A 14,423-nucleotide genomic window follows, 5' to 3' on the forward strand; every position below is an offset into this window, starting at 1 on the left:
GCTGCACAGCATGAAGAATTTTGGCTACGCCCAAAAGTTGAATTGTCAGGGGGAAAAAAAAGAAATATCGAGACCATACACCTTTTAAAGCCTGTCCAGTACCACATAAAGGAGTGGGGTGGGTCGCACCATACGTACCTTCCCTATATGAAGTTTAACAAATAGTTACTCCAGTATGACTGGTTGTTATCACTTTCAAAGTGATTTGCACACTGGGAGCAAGTTCCCAAAAAAAGATTACTTCCTACCTTAAGGCCCTTTAAATATACCATGCCGTTTGCCTGATTAAAAAAAAAAAAAAAAAGTAATTTCAGTATTTGGCTTATACAAACTGCAGAGGGACAGAGGTTAAACGCGAGTGTCCCAGAGCACGTGAGGATCACAGCCTGGATATGCTGAGCTAGGTTTACCCAGCTACACACGCATGCTAAGCTGAAGAAAAGCAAGGCAAAACTGCCAGATGTATTTCAACATGTGTCTTCAGTTTTAATGGTGCAGTGGTAATGAACTGGTAAATCCCACGTGATTGTTCCACGTGTGAGGAACAACAGCTCTGAAGAGGGCAATGTTCTCCTTGCAGTATCTCAGCAATCCTTATTCTTACAGTGTCACGTCCCATCTGACTACTCACTTTACCATTTCGTTCCTCAGAGTGCAGCAGAAATCGAAGTAACTCCATCAGCCCAAGGTCTGCAAGGACAAGAACTGTTCCCAACTAGTTTATGGTCTACTGCAACATCACTGTCGTCCTTCAGCCAAGAGAACCACCGGCGGGTGAGCACACTGAAAGCATCCTCTCAGCCCTCTCCCTTCCCCAGAACACAACCTACACACGAGATTTGTTTCCGCTTCACAAGTCCCTTTACAAAGGGCAGGAATTCACACAAACACACACAAACATAAAATATGTTTATTCGTGTTCTGGTGGATTCAAAGAGCTCCTCATCCACAAGCAGCTAATGATTCCTCCAGGCCAGTCCTGGTTGAAAACTGTTTCCCCTCTCGCCCCAGGAAAGCAGTATTATTCACAGGATGGCAAACCTACAAGATTTAAACTAAAATTTTTCTGTAATAGGAGACATTCACTGAATTTTGACTGAATACAACATCACACCATCCTCTTCCCAGGGAGCGAGCTGCCTGCCAGCACACCACACCAGTTACAAAACCAGAGCTGCGTTTAGAGGACTGCACAGACAGCACTAACGCCGCAATGGCCAAATCGAGGTATTCGAGGTGGTTTTGTGTCTTTGAAGAGGGTTAGAGCCGAGTCAAACTTCAAAGCTTTGGGGTTTGTTTGGTTTTGTTTTGGTTTTTGTTTGTTGTTTTTTTAATTTTGCCAAACATGTTTGTTACAGAATTAACTCTAATCCTGTTTACTTGGCAAGTCTCCAAAATAATCTCATGCCAGCTCCTGAATTTACACTTCTGCAGTCGTCATTTTCAGGAAGCACTCATTCCTGCTGCTCAGCAAGACCAGCACAACACCGCGTGTAAAAAGGATTAAGCATGGGGGGGGGGAAGCATCTTTCTGAGTGATTCTGGTAATGTCTGCACAGCTGAAAGGAAAACCAAAGCCAAACTGAACTACATGACATACCAGGATACTTTTATAGAAGAAAGGGATTTTTAAGTAAATACACACATGCACACGCACAAATTCTCACCTCTTGAAAACATATCTACGTGGGCGCACAGCACCTTCCCCCTACTACCTGGAAACAATCAAAGAGAGGAATATTGCAAACACAGTGAGGTACAGCACATTAAAGGCCACTGGGTGCATTCTGCTCAGTTCTCCTTTGAAACAAAAACTAACGAGCCAGGATGAAACCAAACCCTTGGTATTCACGTAAGTGCGTGGTAACTCTTCAACTTCATATGGCTGAAATTTCCCGCAGGATGTGGCACTTCACAGGAATAAAATCACAAGGTCACAGCTTCCAATTCATGTCATCGCCATTTTGTAAACAAACATTCAGAATTAATTTTGCTTCATGAGAACTTTCTTCAAGTTTGCTTAAAATGGTTTTCTGTCTGATCTGAAGCACCAGGACACTCCAAGAAAGTACTCAAAACAGAGAAACTATTAGAAAAGGTCTTGAATTTTGACCTGGCAGCTTAAAATAAAGTTCCCGCCCAAAGGAAGCGATTATGAGTTTCTCTCTCCTTTTCCCTGCACGATGAGAATACGTCACTGAGGACAAGCAACACATGAGAACACTCAGACCCTTGGAAAACAGCCACAAAGCAATGACTTCAAAAGATGTTTATTAGAAAAACTGGACATTACAAGAGGACCGGGTAGGAAACAAATTATACAGGGCACGTGCAGTTTCTAGTACACTGCATAAAACAAGAGAGAAGACTGCAAATACACGTAACACACCCACCTGGAACCGCTAACGCGGTAAGTCACTGCTTGGATCACTTGCCACGACAGGCAGATGCTGGGGTTCTTCTAGGAGACAGCTAATCCGTGGTATGTTTTATATTTACTGCAGAAGTATAGATTGTACACATCCGTTTAACGACAGTTAAAAAAAGACTCATATTCAAGAATTTCTACATCATTCATCCAAATAGTGGCATTAAGATACTGTATCTCCTAAAATTTCCTTTAGTTATCTACTTGAATTCAAGGTAATCTAGATAGATGTAGATGTAATCTAGGTAGATATACTATGTTTTTCCCTATAAATAATAAAACCTCGTTTTCTACACATGGCTCTACCTGGAAAAACATATCTGAGACTGTTTGGTTACCTAAGGAAGAAATTCAGAGACTTAATTAGTTGTCAAAACAAGATTCACAGGCAAGTTCTTTATAACTCAAATCAGAGAATCAAGGTATATATTAGCCAATGCTTTCATTCGGCTTCAGAATAAACAAAACCTCAACTTGACTGAAAACAGGAATTCTTATCTTTAAAGCACAGCTAACAGCAACCAGCAGTCCCCCATCAGAGAGCTGAGCTCACAGCAGAGAAATGAACCAGCACAAGCAGCTCAATAGTTTCTAGCAACAAGCACTAAACAGACACTAATTCTCAATCAGGAACACCAACAGAAAAAATACCTCACTGACCAGACTGGTGACTTTGCATCTGTATCTCAAAGGACAAAAAAAAAAAAAAAAAAACCAAAAAAAACACACACATTAGGAAGGGTTAAAGATCTAATTCTCAAACTGATCTCTTCTCCTCCCTCCCCAATGCTCAAAACACACCCTGTTTCTTGGCATTACGTTACAGTTTCAGCAGCCATCTGATCAATCCAACTTCTGTCCGTAAAACTTTAAGGATTTCATGAGAAAAAAACAGAACAGATTAACTCTTGAGGGCTTGGTTGTCAACCCACCCCCCCCCTCCAGACTTACCTTCTCTGTCGCAGCACAGCTCTTGGATACGCTACAAATAAAGACAAACATTTCTGTCAGCACTGAAATTCATCCACTGAGAACAGAGAAAAACACGGCCAAGAGACACACGGCACCTAAGCCTTCCCCGGATACCTCAGACCAGCGGCACTAGATACGAGTACCCGCCAGCAGAGTTCACGCTGCAAGTCCGTGCTTTAGCGCCCGTCACGGTGTCTATCCTTCTTCATCTGAAAACGGACGAGAGTAGAAATAATTACATTTCAAACAGGAGAAAGTTATTATAACCGAGCGTACATCCTCTAACCCTACGCCAAGGAAAAGAGGAAGCTGGCAACTAGCAGACCCAAAAGCAGCAAACAAGATCTCTCTCTATTACAAATAGCGTGAATAAAACAGACTTCACAATCTCGGGAAAGGCTCTGCTGCCCTCTTCATTCATGTGGTGAAGAATTTCATTGAGATTGCTAGCTAGTAATACTAATATGCAAATAGCTAATCAACTGTCACATACGCATGCAGTTTAAAGAAACTGCAATTAGACCGAGAAGGTGTGATATTACCCTCCCGCCTCTCCGGGCGCACAAAGCCAAAGGTAAGTGAAACGAAGCAAGTCATCTGTTTTACGTACCATCGCATACCCTGAATTTCTGAGGTATATGTAGGAAGATCCTGATCAGTTTTTCAAAATAAGCTGTAACTCTTTGCATCCGTACAACTGTCTACAAACTAAAACTTTGGACTCCATCTGGAAGCGAGAAGGCAGGCGACGGTCACCTGAGTTACTGCTTCAGCTCACTAAAAGAAACGTGACGTACTGCCAGAGCCGATTTAAGCTACTTTTTACGCTTTAGTCTTTGAGTACCAGTTTGTCTGAGGCTTGGGCCAGGATAAGTAATAAACATCCACGTTCCTCGACTTCAGTGGTAAGGCCTTCTTCTTTTTAACTCCATTTCACCTACCGTATGTTGGAAGCTTCTTCTAAGCATGCACCAGAAAAAGAAATCCCAGCCACTCTGGAACAGATCATTATTTTTTTTTTCCAAACTGCCCATTAAGAAAAGAGAAACTGTTCAGTCGAAGACAGAATAACCCGAATATCCTGCCGATGAAATAAAAATGTCTACACGGGCATTTCATAAAGTTGTGCAGCGGCGACATTATCTGGCATTTACTTACTCTTTTTTTTTAAAGACAAATCCACTAGGAATAGGCAAGGATTTAAAATCCTAAACGAGTCTGATGTGCTCGCATGAATGACAATCAGCCTGCACGATTTCTTGTTGCCTACGCGAGCTGAAGGGATGGTACCCGTCAAGGTATCATCAACCAGGCACTTTCACAGGAGGCAGCACACTACCACACTCCCCTGAGAGCACCTTCTAAGCCTAATGGCCAAAAGCAGCAAACACAGAACATTTTCGTTTTGGAGAAACTACGAATTTTAAGATTCAAGAGCTACCTGACAGCTATGACCACAACATGCTATTTCCCTAAAAAAGGAATGAAACCAAAGAAATCTTCATTTCTTGAACCCTGAAGAGATCAAGAGACGTATGTAAAGCCAGGCTGACAATCCAGCACAGGCCAGAGACCTGAGATCAAGGGATCTAGAAGAAAAATGCTTGCCTAAAATGGATCTGACCAACAAAGTAACTGTTCCAAGAAACAACACCTGTTGATGGGTTTCTGCCAACAGTGTGAAGATATAAAGCTCTAAACCTCACTCAAACCAAAATGAACTCTGGACCTAACTAAACTCTGGTCACAAGAAGCATAACTTGCATCAAGAAGTCCTACCATACCTAGGACCCAGACAATAGAGCAAAACCCCAGAGCCAATAAAGGCTTGATTTAATCCTTTCTGTTACCGTTTGTACTGTTCTGGAAGATGGAAATTCTTCTGAGTTGGCACTCAGCACTGCTGAGCTGGGAAGACCTCAACAGAATGGGACAGTATTTAGAGCCAACAAAGCAGCATCACCTCAAACATCACCTACTGCCACCACACCTCGGGAGGTTCTGCGAGTATCCATGGACAAAAACCCACCAAAGGGAACAAGAGGACTGAAAAGATTTTACTTATGGTAAACATAAGATGGGCAGGAGGCTGGAAGACGAAGTTCTGAGAAGTCATAAAAAGGGGAAAGGTTCATAGCCCACAGGGGAAAGGTTCATAGCCCACAGGGGAAAGGTTCATAGCCCACAGGGGAAAGGGTCACACGCTAAGAGGACGCACAAAGAGAGAAGCATGGACCTCTGCGGCAAAACATATCGAGAGCTGAAAAGCTGCAAAGAAAGCTACTTTTTTGGTTGGTTGGTTGGTTTTGGGCAATATCAGGAACTTCCCTCTCACCAGGTACTTGAGAGAAACTGGAAATGACGCACATGTACGGGGCCTGACACATGAACAAAGCAGGAGAAGCTGCAGGCAGAGGTCGAGCCACCTCAGGTCCAGGCTTCTGCAATCAAGCACAAGATGAGTATGACCATGTTGCTTCCAAAGTTACATCCACTCTGCAAACAGCTTGGACACTATTGTGAACATCCTGACGTAAAACCGCTCCATCTGACCTGAAATGTGATAATCCAGCACAGCCACCTCAGTTCAGAAGGAGTTGCATGGCTCCATGCAGACGACCTCAGGGATCGCTGCCCCAGCTCCCTATGGCATCCACAGTAACAGTTATATTGAAGAAATTCCATCTCCCCAAAAATTCCAGGTATTGGGGGGGTTGGTGGTTGTTGTTTTTATGACATGTTAATACCTCCCATCTGTAATACTGGCAAAAAGTCAGAAGGAAAAACAAGCTAGAAAAGCAAAACTTTTAACGCTGCAAGGAGCGCTGCGGGCAGCTAAGAAAAGTTGCACCAATGTCTTACCAGTCTTCAGCTCCCAAAGGTCTGCCCTTCTCGATCCAGAAGATGCAGTGCTGTGCAGTTCTTCACAAGATGATCAACAAGCAAAATACCAGAACTATTCTTTTCAATTCTTCTTCTCTCAACCCCAATAACATACTAAAAAAAGCAGGCACTGAACTCCATTTCTGAGGATGCAATGGGTTTTCACCCTGCTCTGCCCTTCTTGTCACGTCGCATTGCTAAGCCTCACACATATTCCACGGGAGCCTTGCAAAGCACCTGGTGTCTCAGAAGGCACCGAGATCATGCAGGTGACACCCAAAAAGACGTTTTCAGGCAAATATAATGGGCAGTTACACAACTACTTCTCGATTTCACCTGCACTAAAAGCTAAGTAAGATCCAGCTTCCTAAATACTTCAATTTAGAAGTATAGAAACCCAGGAAAAAAGGAAGTATCATTCCGTTCCTTTTTTTTTTTTTTTTTTAATGTTTGCAAGGAGAATCCGTTCTAAACTGTAAGGTAAATACGAGTCAAGCCTTCTGACAGAGTGCTGACTGGAGTGCACGATGAACCGTAGGAGGTTGAGAGGGACAGAGCCTAAGTCCAGGAAACCTAGAAAACACCTAGAAATGGAGAAATATTGAAAAAATACAACAATAAATATTGAAAAGAAACTAGAGTCCTATCATCTTCTGTCCCATTTCTCTGTCAGTTACTTTTTCTCTTCCCACCCTCCCCAACACGGGTTCCAAAAGGGACACTGAAGAGCCATCTACTGGAACACTAGAATTTCTTAAATCAGGACACAACTGAAATTTGCGTGCACAACTATAAGAAGCAATTATAAATATTTTAAAACAAAGGTTTGCCTGAGCCATTTCAATTCAGAAAGCCCTGGGCTAAAATTAAGCTTGATTTAAGTAGTGAAGTATAGCTGGATTACACCAGGCATCATTCTAACAAGTTTAAGAACACGGTAGCCAGCACAAGAAACCCCGATGCAATCAATATTTGTGTTCTAGTGTTCCTTTCCCCACCATTTACGCATCAGGTAGAAGGCAAAGGCAGCTCTTCCCTGCTGGCCATGAGCCACAGCAGTGCCACGGGCTGGGAGTCACCCACAGGTGAACGTTTACTTTGCAAGTTTTTTTTTTTTGTTTGGTGGTTTTTTGGTTTTTTTTTTGTTTTTGTTTTGTTTTTTTAACAAATTTAAAAGCATATCCCAGATCACTTGATACTGTGACACAACTTTAATATACTGGTATGACCGCAGAGGCTGTAACACCAGACTGGGCATAAATGAAGTGTGAGGAGTGAAATATTTTCAGAAAAGCCTGCAATCAAACTTCTCCAGAGGTATAAAGACAGGTAACTTACCAGCCAGCTCAATTCATACAGCATCGTGAATATTCTTCGGGGATTATGAGAGACAAGAAGAGAATGGAAGCTAAAACACTATTAGTAGATAAAAGGGACTCATACAGTGAAGATACCAAATAAAAATATGAGTTTTAACTTGTTTAGAGCCTAATTTCTGATTGCTGTTCAATCAACTATCATTTCTAAAATATTTTATTTTGTTTACACAACCAATTGACCAAAAAAAAAATATATATATAATTTTACACAGGCATAGGCTTTTAACTTCTCCTTTCATTCTGCCATCAGACATCATCTTCCAGACAGCAGTGACACACCTGTACTTGCTGAACTGTTATGACGACAGGATTGAACCATGAGCGTAACAAGGAAATGTATGTTTAATCACACATTACATCTCAATTTTCATCAAGCAATCCTATCTCTCCAAGTAACCACAATCATTCCCAGTCTTTGGTATTAAAGTCTGATTGCGGTTTTCTTCTCGCAAAAGATTTTGTGGTCTCAGTTTGGAACAGAGAAGAGTTTACCGCTAACACAAGCAAAGGCTCTGGGCATCAAAAAGAAGTCTGTCTTTGCTTGAGATCAGTGTGGCTTTACCATTCCCACGCTTCCTCCTGGAGGTCCTCTTGCATATTTATGTACTGCAGTCCCTCAGTGCACGGGGAATTCATAGATTCAGGCATCGTCATCTAATTTTCACCTACCAACACAGTAACTGCCAATAGAGAATCAATGTGAATTTTGTAGCCTCATATTCCTGTTACATCACGAGCACAGCTCAGTCTCTGTGGCCAGATCCAGCTCAGTATCTGAAAGATATGCATTTTTATATAGAAAAAAAGTTACATGAAACATCCTTGTGATCTCTCCGGCATTAATTTACTCATTATCAGAAGCTTTGTAAGAAATACATGCTGGTTAAAGAGATGTGAAACACACAACTCCTTTGCATTTTAAGCTTGCAGGACCTCAACCTGAAACATATACAGCGATAGAAGACAGTGTGTGTATATACATATATATAAATATATATAAAATTTAGTGTTATTACTTGCTACTCATCTGCTGGTTACCAAGCCTACAAGCAACTTGATACTTTTGAAAGTCCAGATTTCATACCAGGCAAAATCTGTTCCATCGCTGTCATGATTTTTACCAGACACTTGTAAAGTAGTTTACCCTGTATCCTTACTCAGAAAGGCAGCCCTTCTCCTAGTGGGACTAATCGAACTGCAGAGGAAGAGATTAAAATGGAAAGATACAGTCCGCTGCAAGCATCGTCTTAGAGAAGAGAAAAAAAAAAAAAAAAAAAAAAGAGCAGATGTTACTTTCTTAAAAATCAACCAACTTTGTCAGGTTTTCTTCTCTCTACCCAAATACTGCTGCTACTTTGTCCCCAGTTATCATATTTAGAAAAATCTAAGACCTAAAAACACAGAAGACCGAGACTACATCATCTGATGGCATCAGATTTCTTTTAATGCAACTTTGATGTTACTGCATGTGGTCCTCCGATTGCCCACACAGAATTCTTTCGGAAACTTTTACTGCAATCCACGATTTTCAGAGACTTCATGTGCGTTTTTGATTCAAAAATCTAACATGACTTTACTTGCCTGACTTACTCATCTCAAAATAATAAGGTCTACTCTTTTTGTGATGGGCACACTGTTGGGAAAGCAAGATGACTCATTCCAGGAGCACACAGTCCAAACGTGTTCTTCAGATTCAATGTAGGGAGATTCAAGTCAAACAGCAAGATCCTCCAGCGTGGCGACTACCAGCTGATTTCATTGCAGAATTAGACAGAACACAGTCCTTCAGAAAGATCCTGTAACGCACAAGAGATGCCACATCTTGACACCTTTCCAGTCTTTGGGTGGAATTCCCCCACTCACCCACACAGATCTGTATCACTTGCTTTACTCCCTGCCTTCAGCTGGCAGAACCTGCAGCCACTCTCTGCTGGATATGTATCCCACTCTATCACTCATTTTTTCCTAACCTGGACACCTGAAATCATTGCAGCTATTTCACCGTGTTGGCCTTCCTACTCAACTCCTGGCAACTTCTTTATGGCTTCCTTGACTTAAATATTCATTCCGGTATGGAACGCCTGCCTGCCTAACGCAAAAACACAGAATCCTAGAATAGTCTGGGTTGGAAGAGACCTTTAAAGGCCATCTAGTCCACCCCCCCTGCCATGGGCAGGGACATCTTCAACTACATCAGGTTGCTCAGAGCCCCGTCCAGCCTGACCGTGAATGTTTCCAGGGATGGGCCACACGCAACATCGAGGAGATGTAACCGAGACGCTCCCAGTTTGTAAAATCAGATTAACAGAAGTATTTCCCATTCAGAAAGTCACATGGTAATTGATGGGATCCACCACGCTTAATCCTTTACAGTTAGTGAGATGAAATAGGTTGTATGAGTCATTCTCCTACAGCATGTACCTGTGATCACAGTTCTAGGGATGTACACCAAAAGCAGTATCCTGCCCCTTCCGCAGCTGTCACACTCAACCCTACACAAAACCTGCACTGAAGCCAAACCAGAAAATAAAAGTGTTACTGTTATCTTAGATGAGTTCCCCAATGCAGACTACAACACTAGCAGAAGAAATACCTGCATTAGAAAGGACTGCTTCTTGCACTGACAAACTCTAACATCTGTAAAACCGCATCATTAGATACTGATCTATATGAGATGAGGGGATTCACTGGTTGGAAGAACTTCCTTCTCACTCTGACCGCTGGTCAAATGAGGAGCTCTGGATGAGAAAATAAAGGAAAAAGTGAAAAACAGGACCGTTTTCTAAACTTAGTAAAAACTCCAATACTTGACTGTCGAAATTTCTTCAGATAAACATATCTCCAACTACACCAATTCTGGATGAATCTCCCCAGTCTGACCAGCAGGAAGGAAGGACTTGTATGACTAGACGGAACGACCCATTATTGATATATTGTACCAAACGAAGGATATTAGGAAAATATGGTCCTTTTATCACCTTTAGTAAGCCTGTTCTTGTACTTTACACCTTTGTAGGCACACTATCTCCGATTTCTTTTCCTGGTACACTGGATACACCAAATGGGCAGTTCTCCGAGCTGTATCACTCAATACTGATTAATCACCACATACATACGGTGTTAGGAATATTCATGTGAAGCACAGTTTTACTCATGTTGGAAACTACTGTTGTGTCTGTATACTAATAGACAGGGGTCCTTAAAGACTCTATACATTGCATGGTTCGATGCATGCCGCTTTCATAATGGTCCCTTCCAGTGACAGCATCAAAACACAACACAAACAGGCGTGGCATATGCTTGAACGAACCATATGCCTACCTTGGCTGATTTGGGAAGGGTTTACTCAGGAACTGAAAGTTTCTTGCGAGTTACTCGAAGTGCAGTTCACGCCAGACAGCAGTGCAGCAGGAAGAAGAAAGCATCACAACAAGAGCGGTAGGATCCCCAAGGTGACTATCACTGTCCTCCTCCACTAGAGGTCTAGAGGTCTCCTAGAACTCCCCACCCACGTCCTCTGGAGCACACCGTACGCACTTTGAGGCTCCCCACACTATGGAGCTGGAGTCTATGGACAATAAGGCAGAAGGGCTGGACACTACTCTCATTATTTTGTATATTTAAGGATTGCTGCCACTTCCTAAAGTAATGGGAAGAGTCTTCTACTGCTGATGAGAAACGAGTGAACTCGGGTTTGGTCATGAGGAGGACCTGTGTGCACTCGAACGCAAAGTATTTTTTCCATCCAGCTCAAACAAGTCACATATCTCTGAGACAAACTACAGCCTTCACTGCAAGAAGACCTTCAGAAGAAAGAATAAACTCCGTTAGCAGAGATGACTGGTTATACTGGTCTAATGTACAACTTTCCTCTTTCCCCTGTTTTCTAAAAGCTAGTCTTTCTGTAGAAGTACTGAGTAGAAACCTCAACTCTTCTCTCTCATACAAACAGCACTGAAAGAAGCTCAACTCAGTAGACAATCTTTATGCTCAAAAGATCACATCTGCAGACCCGTGCTTTCGGTTATACTTGCCAGTTCAAACAAGACAAGCCTACCAAAAAATAATCAATTTTTCCCGAGTCTGTAAAAAATCTCTACCTTGCAGGACAAGTCTTCATGGAAAGCTAGGTTATCTTTCCTCAATCCCAAAGCACTCAAATTTATGGCTTTTATATAATTAAAGAACAGAAAACACTGAATTAATGCAAAATGTTCAAGTGAAAATTAGTAAAGTTAAAGGAGTACATACTGCCTCTGAGAAGAATGGTGATTCCCACCATGGAATTGGACTCTAAACTTTGTGCTACAAAAGAAGGGCACAGATTTTTGATTTATGTCTTAAATTCCCATTTAATTTAAAAATCCATTATTACTATTTCTTGGTTGAGGGAGTGGTGGAGCTAATCAAAGCAACTGAGAGCTGGACAACCACACTGTTTTTCTTCCCTGTGTATAAAGACACTGCCATTCCCACACTACACAGACCTTGTAATATACTAGAAAAAAAATCACTTTGAGCCACTCAAGTACTTGCACGTTTATATCTCATTTCAGCAACTTCTACTGAGAGAGCAAGACACATCTGACATTCTTTAGCTGCTTCTATTTTAAACGCCAGCTCAGTTGCTAAAAGGATTTTTGAAGCTATTCCCAAAGAAAAAGACCTACATTTGTGGAACTGCCTCTCACATCTGAACAGCCTCTTGCAGTCTGGAAGATGCAGTCTTCACTGCACGTATCCCACTTTGGCCCAGTAAAATTCACCTTTCACATGCTGCACTGCACACCTTTTTGAACCCTCGTAAGGCACGCTGTTGAAGACCTCTATTTGACATGAGAGAAAAGGCTAAAAACTGTACAACCAAGACTCAGTCAAGCAACAAATAAGAGGGGAGGAAAAAAAAGCACATTTATTTTCTATGGACCGCTATTAGAGAAATGACACAGGAGGAAACATGTTGTGAAATATTTAATGTTTACAAGGAATGTTAAAGAAAATGTATGTTTTAGCGCTTTGCAGACATGAGGAGTATCATGCATAAAATGGGCAAATGAAATACAAAATTAGCCAGTAAGTGTGTCTACATTCCTGTGAAACACGTGTCATCTAGAAATGCTGAAAAAATTAGTAACTCAATCTCAGACTTGATGCAGATAAGGTAAGAATATCAAAGAAATCTAAAGAAAAGAATCCTGCAGTATTTTGACCTTTACATATCATATCAAAAACTCATTTAAAAAAACAGCATGGTCCATTCAAAAAAACTTCAAACCTTGCAACTGAACTTTGAATCTGCAGCTTGCTGGCTCTACAGATCCAAGATACTGCAGGTAACACTTTTTTCCTCTCTCTCTGAAAAAACAGACAAGCAGAGGTATACATCCAATCCAAGATGGGACAGTAAAGAGAGGGTAGAAGAGAAGCTAGAAATACTAGAAATTAAGGCTTTAAGCATCCTCATTTCTCAGGAACTTTAAATTCAGTGTCTCTGCTAGTATCAATCAGTTTGTAAAGTATCAGAGTAGCAAAAACTGCAAGCGATGAGTACACTTCATCTTAACAAGGGGTAACAGCACTGATGGTCAAATGCTGCTTTGAACCCGAATCAGAAGCAGCTGGGAAATTTTGTTAGCATGCAAGTTCACTGTGAAACACTGCTAAGAACTCCCTCTTCAACCCGAAGTTTATTTTTTCCTCTGATCCATGGATTCAGCTCTGCAACACGCTGCCAAAAAGCCTACAGACTCCTTTCTTAGATGCAATACATTACCATCCTGTCAAGGTACAGCAATTCAAAAAAACAAAGCTACAGAAATCTGACACAAACTGTATGGCATAAAGACTGACTAGCTATTAACCAGTAGGATTTTCATAGTAAACCCCTAAATAATATCTGAAAGAATATGGGCAGGGCAGAAAAAACAAGTCTTTGACAGAAATGCTTATGATTAAGAGTCGTCTACTGTTGTGTCCACCAAAAATTTTATGTTGAATCCACAACTGTTGGAAAACAGAAGGTGAATAAAGGCGGCTGCTCAACTTTCTGGGGTAAGCATGATGGAGTGTGCATGACAGTGCGTACTTATGAGCTTACTGCTCCACTATCTGGTGTAAGTGTGATAGTGCTCACATTATCTAAGAATCCTTTCATGATGTATACTATTCCAGTTTTGACCCTCTTGAACATGACTTGGAATCCTAAGGTATGCCGGTTAACTATTGTCTTCCTGGCTTCATTTTTAGCACTATATGAGATCTTTGGATTCTCAGCATTAGAGTTCCACAAACACCTTACCAAAGACCTTCCAACTTTGATCTTCCTGAAACAGCCCAAAGTACACTTCAGATGTGGTAACAGAACCCCCAACTGCAGCACAAACAGATTATCGACTACCTGAAAAATGGCCACGCTGGCAAAAATAGAAAGCAGAAAGAATTCATAGTTCTTTTACTCTTCCTGGAGAGGCATACAGCAAGCTTTGCATACAGGAGTCCACAAATTTTATGTCCGACTCGACTTGCCCTTACCAATAATTAACTGTTACTGAAAAACGATCAGCTGTATGTATGTTCTTGGACTGCTGCATTAGCGGAGTGTTCCATAAAGCTGGCTGGCTAACCCCTACCCGCAGGGCCGCTACTGCAAATCACTCTGCCCTTCGCAGACACAGAAGGTAAAGACGCCCAATATGAAGTGTGCTGTGGGCACGGTCACGTTGACTTTCCTTGTTTGGCGTTTTGTTGGGGTTTTTTGTTTG

General features: G+C 41.6%; 1 long non-coding RNA gene across 1 annotated transcript; it reads right to left on the reverse strand.

The window, feature by feature from the left end:
* Positions 1–974: 974 nt before the first annotated feature.
* Positions 975–3,114, reverse strand: LOC309680449. Its single transcript, XR_014269943.1, has 3 exons — positions 2,394–3,114; positions 1,668–1,715; positions 975–1,559 (listed from the first exon to the last, which is right to left on the reverse strand). It is a non-coding gene; the product is annotated as an uncharacterized lncRNA (long non-coding RNA).
* Positions 3,115–14,423: the final 11,309 nt, after the last annotated feature.

Source organism: Vanellus vanellus (genome assembly GCF_965231255.1).
Source record: "Vanellus vanellus genome assembly, chromosome: 22".
Classification (NCBI taxonomy): domain Eukaryota; kingdom Metazoa; phylum Chordata; class Aves; order Charadriiformes; family Charadriidae; genus Vanellus; species Vanellus vanellus.